This window comes from Hydra vulgaris, chromosome 08 (assembly GCF_038396675.1).
Source record: "Hydra vulgaris chromosome 08, alternate assembly HydraT2T_AEP".
Taxonomy (NCBI): domain Eukaryota; kingdom Metazoa; phylum Cnidaria; class Hydrozoa; order Anthoathecata; family Hydridae; genus Hydra; species Hydra vulgaris.
In genome coordinates, this window is record NC_088927.1 from 10,848,450 (window position 1) to 10,854,519 (window position 6,070).

The 6,070-nt window shown below is 24.1% G+C and overlaps 2 long non-coding RNA genes across 2 annotated transcripts; both read right to left on the reverse strand.

Annotated features, from left to right (window-relative positions):
* Window positions 1-1,800: 1,800 nt before the first annotated feature.
* Window positions 1,801-2,124, reverse strand: LOC136083612 (uncharacterized). Its single transcript, XR_010639937.1, has 2 exons — window positions 1,991-2,124; window positions 1,801-1,904 (listed from the first exon to the last, which is right to left on the reverse strand). It is a non-coding gene; the product is annotated as an uncharacterized LOC136083612 (long non-coding RNA).
* Window positions 2,125-5,338: 3,214 nt separating this feature from the next.
* On the reverse strand, window positions 5,339-5,795 carry LOC136083613 (uncharacterized). The gene is made up of 3 exons (XR_010639938.1): window positions 5,663-5,795; window positions 5,531-5,581; window positions 5,339-5,419 (listed from the first exon to the last, which is right to left on the reverse strand). It is a non-coding gene; the product is annotated as an uncharacterized LOC136083613 (long non-coding RNA).
* Between the last annotated feature and the right edge of the window lie 275 nt (window positions 5,796-6,070).

Below are 6,070 nucleotides of genomic sequence, written 5' to 3' on the forward strand. Positions count from 1 at the left end.
GGGTTGAGGTAGAGGTTTCTTTTAATCTTCAATTTGTTGGCTATGTCACAAACCCATTAATACATCATGCTAGCCCCTGATTGTGACAAAAGTCTTTTTTATCACATTCTATAACAGAATAACATATACCTTCACTGTTTTCAATATTGCTGTAATTTTCTGTAACAACATTCTCTAAAACATTATCTAAAAATTAAATTAATAACTTTATTTTACATTTTCTAAGATGATCTAATATGTTACAAAATCATCAGTGTTTCCTACACTGCATAAATCAATATATTAGACAATTATCAATATATATTATATTAAAATTATCAATATATATTATATTAAAATTAACTAGATGTACATGTTCTACAAATACACACATCAATTGATTTTTTTTAACCATGCCATTCGCTGCATATTGTCTGACAATGTTGTTTTTTTCAGAAGTGGTAAAAAGTAAGCATTACGACTGCCATGCTACGTAAATTAATGTCTTAACTTTTTTTCAAAAATTACACTAAGTTAATTTTTGAAAAAAAGTGAAGACTTTAATGCTGTAACTAAATACTAAATTATATGATAGCATTTCACATTTCTGGAAAATTTTAAGTCATTTCTATTTTCGGTTCATTTTTAATAGCTTCAAGAGAGTCAAATGTTACTCACACGGAATCTCCCATATATATATATATATATATATATATATATATATATATATATATATATATATATATATATATATATATATATATATATATATAATTGATTTATATATAATTATATATATATATATTATATATATATATAATTGATAGGTATTATTTTTAATAAAGGTATTATTTTTAGGTTTTTAATAATTTATCATTTTAAGTTTTTTTCATCATTTATCAATTAAAGATTTTTTTTTTCAAAGATTCAAATTAAATAATAAATACCTTTCTCCAAACTTTCAATGAACTTTTTAATGTGCAATTTTTTGTGAGTACCTTTTAAAGGAACGTTATTCAACTCAGTGAGTTTGAAATTGCCACATTTTGTAATGTGGGCTACATAATAAGGACCTTTAAATCTTGGCTTGAATGCAGCCCCTTTGCTTCTTCTTCCTCTTAAATCCAGAAGTAAAACTTTATCTCCTACCACAATTGGGTCTAAAGCTACTTTATAATTTTTCAGAACTCTAGCATCATAGTATTTTTTTTGTTTTGCTTGAGCATCTTTGATGTTCTAAAATCAATTGAGTGTTGAAATACAACTATAATTTTCTAAAGATAATGTGTACAATTAATGTGTTATCTCAACTAAGTAACTACAAGTAAAGTTTACCTTGGCAACTAGATTTGTTAAATTTTTAACATGGCTCTTATTTTTTTCAACTTCAACTACAACTTCTTCCTCTGTAGGACCAAAACAGGAATTTCCGTAAAATATTATGCGATTCCTATAATAAATGCACTTGTAATATTTTAAATAAATGTACTTAAGAGTTTTTTAAACACTTAAGTACATGTAAGAAAATGTATTTACATCTTTTAATTCACAACTAAAAACAGGTAAGCGACCCCCAAACATTATCTCAAATGGCAAAACTTTTGTAGAGGTTTGTCTTTCAATTCGTAGTGGATACAAAACTACATCAAGAAATTCATCCCAATTGGATTGATTTTCATCAATTAGTTTTCTTATTTTTCTAATAAAAATTAGTACAATAAATAATTTTGTTACAAATTGACTGTAACAATACTTTAATTTCAATGTTTTTATATGACCAGTGCAGAATTTAAAAATACACAAAATAAGAATGAATGCCTCTTTATATTTTTGTTTGTGTTTTCATCCTGGCCATTTGTTTGAGGATGATAGACAGCCGTTTTTCTTCTCTCTATTCCTAACAACCTATACATTTCGTTGTTCAACTAGAAAGACAGTGAAATTTTCGTAAACTCATTAAAGTACTTTTGTTTTAAATTAAAAAATTAAAAACTTATATATAAGTCCTTACCTCATTACAAAACTCTGTACTATTGTCAGAAAGTATCACAGATGGAAACCCAAATGTAGTTACTAACTTAATTATCGACTTTGCTACCGTTAAAGCCTCCTTATTTCGCAATGCATAAGCAATAGGCCACTTTGAAAATAGATCTGTGCAGCTCATGAAATATTTATTTCCCATTGATGTTTCCGTAAACGGGCTAGCAAAATCTATCCCAACAATTTCCCAAACTCGTGTAGTCTAAAAAAATTAGCTCAAGTATTGTTGCTGTATTTGGTTTAGTCAGTTTTTTTAGCTAAAATTCTTATTAAATTAATTATTTTACAAAATTCTATATTTTTGAGTATGGAAAAAAGGCAATATATAAAATTTGTTTTATATTAACACCATTTTATTTTACCTTTATTGAATGTAAAGGTTCTGATACGGAAAGCATCTGACCAGATTTTTGACAACGCTTGCATTGTTTTACCTGTGAGATAAATATTAGTTATAATTACTATTAAACCATTAGTTAAAAACTGTGATAAAAAAATATGTGTAATATAGAGTTGTCTAGAGTGTATATCTTGGTAGGGCCTTTAAAGGATTTAAAACAGTCAGGCTATTTTAAATAATTTATAAAAACAAAATTTAAACATTGAAAATCAGGAATTCTATAGAGGAAGTAAAAATGTTAAAAGTTAACTCCTCTTCTAAAAAGTGAACAATTTACCCTTTTTATAATATCTCCGCTGATATTAGGCCAATAATATTTTTCCATAATTTTGACTTTTGTTTTTGTTTGGCCACTATGTCCACCTAAAGGACTGTCATGCTCCGCTGTAAATATTTTTATTCTTTCTTCTTGGTCTACAATAACATTTGCATATACAGAATTTCCACAAACAGTCACTTTTCGCTTGAGCTTACCATCTACAAATAATTAACAACTTAAAAAGCAGTTTCGCTAAAAAAATGTAAAACTTGTATATCATTAACCATCTTACTTTCTACACAATATTTTTTCGCCACACTTCGAAACGAACGTTTATCATTTTTACCAAGACCAGGTGGATATATGTTTTCCGTCAAATATTGGATAAAATTATCAAAGTATTGTGGTTTTTTCTCTTCCTTTTCAATTGTAGGCTGGAAAATAATTAAAAATATGTATTGTTATATAATAATAACTTTTAGAATATATATTTTACATACTAACACAACCTGCATACAACTTAATAAAATATTGGTTCTATTTAATATGTATTATTTGAACATCATTGAACTTTTTCTAATTTGACTAGGCATTTAGAAAGGTATTAGAATATCAATGTAGAAAACTATATTTTCCTTTTAAATCAATAAAGTATTAAAAATATAAAATTATATTTTACACAACTTGCGTATTTTTTAAAGTCTTTTGATTACTTATAATATTTCAACTATTTTATTTTTATTTTTCTAAATACTATAACTTAAAATTACTCTTGTGTTTTTATGAGAAATGTCATATTCTATTACAGACAACAACAAGTTTTATAGTAATTTAAATTACTATTTAAATTATTATAATACTTAATTATCATTTAAATAGAGATCAACCTGTGCTATTTGTGATGATTCGTCTTTGGAACTGTTTTCATTTGCACTATAATTAACGCTCAAAAGATTCTAATGGTAAAAAAAAATTAATAGAGTCATAATAAAATAAACAATTAATATATGTCATAATATAAATATTAGGCATAAATAATAAACAAAAAAATTAATTTATATGTGAAACCTTCTTTCCTATTACCAGACTTTTATCTAAAACAATAAAAAAAAAATATGCATACAAAAATAACAATTTGTTTTATTTTATTTAAAAATAGTAACAGGCAGGAGTGTTATATTTTATTTCAAAAATAGGCAACAGGCTGTAAGAGGAACCACCAGCAAGTGAGAGTTGCATTATATATGAAACAGATTTTGATTAGTGGAACAATTTTCTACAGCCCCATGGGATTAAACTTATTGAGCATATAATAAACTGTCTTGACAAAGCAAACAAATAATCATAGAAAAAAATTATTACCTAAAAAAAAATCATCGTCTTCATCAGACAATTTACTCACTAACTCATTGGTTCTGAAATGAAATCAGTCATTCAATTAATCAATATACTTGATTGCCATTGGCAATTTGCCATTAGTACATTATAAAATTGCATAAATAATTAGGATGTTTCAATTAATGGAGCTAATGCAATCTAGAATAAATTAGAAGCAATCACAGCAATACTAATCAGTAAAAAATTTAAAATGTATGAAAATTTATTCTAGCTTTTTTCCTGAAATAATCAGTTAATAAAAAAATATCAATTAATACCATATTTAGTACTGAATTTTATAAAATGACAACTTTCACCAGTTCACCTTTCACCAATCATACCTTTGTAAAGAGTAAGAACTTAGCAATACTTCAGCCTAGTAAAACATAATTAATATATACATATAGATATAAATATAAATATATATATATAAATCAAACAATCATAATGCCTAATTACAAGATTTTATCATAGGTATCTTACATAGGTATCATATTACAAGGTTTGAATAATTATTATGCAGAATGTTGCAATTTAATGAACAATACTTTATTTCTTGAGATTCCTTCCAATTCAGCAAACAGATATAATATTGCTTCAGGGACCAAGACTTTAAATGTAAAATCACTATCCTAAATGAAAAAACAAAATTTTAAACTTTTCTTTATTTTAAAATAATATTAAACAACTTAAACAACTTTAAACATAGATAATCAATTTCTTATTTGCTTATATATAACACTTACCTTGAGATTATTCGAGAATTTGCCCAAAGTCAACAATAAGTCATCTTTTTGTTGATTTGTCAATAAGTACATCAAATCTTGGTCCATAAGGTTCCCTTTTATTTTAAAATTAAGTTGAATCTTGTAATTATGTTTTCTTATGTCTATTACGAAATACAACCTTAAATTATCTGCGAAAAGTAAATTTACAAATACTTGATAAAGTTTACAAAAGAAAAACAATAATGTTAACATAATATTGGTAAGATTTAAAATAAAACTTATGTTTTAATTTCATACCAGAACTATATATAATATGTCTATAACTGTATAGCTATAAAGCAATAAATAAAACTTCAATTTTAAAAAGTCTAAAATAACATTACTTAATTACTAAAAAATTTTAAATTAAAAAAATGGCAATTTTTTTTTATTTTTACAAATTTTGACATTATGTTGTAATACTTGTTTGAAGCTATTTTCATTATTAAATTTTCTTAATTAAATCCGAAAGAAATAAACAACTTTTAACAGTAACGGTGACATGAATTACACATACTTGACCCACAAAAATTGACTTTAGCAATGCTGATGATAAAATTTCACAAATTGATTGCTTTGTGAACTTTTGAAAAGCTAAATAATATACACATATATTATTATGCATATATATAGACACACAAACAGACACACACATATTTATATACATACATAATAGATAGTACAAATATAGTGTGACAATGATACCTTTTTCAACTATAACAACTTTTTCTTGATAAGAAATACCACTTATTGAGTCTATTAAATAAAGAAATATATCTATTAAATTTGATTTATATATAATCAAACTAAAGACAAATGACATAAAAAATTGTATACCTGCACATGTATTGCAAATTTTGAGCAGATCATTTTCCCATAATTTATAACATCCAAAATGATATTTATCATTATCAGTAGATTTTTTACACAACACACAATTTACCAATATTTTCTCCATTGAATATATGTAAACTTAATTAAAAATTAATATTATTTCATATATTCGAATATATGAATTAAAACGAAATAAATAAATAGACTTATACTTTAATAATATATATACATATATATATGCTTTAATTATATATATATATATATATATATATATATATATATATATATATATATATATATATACATACATATATATATATATATATATATATATATATATATATATATATATATATATATATATATATATATATATATATATATGTATATATATATATATATATATATGTA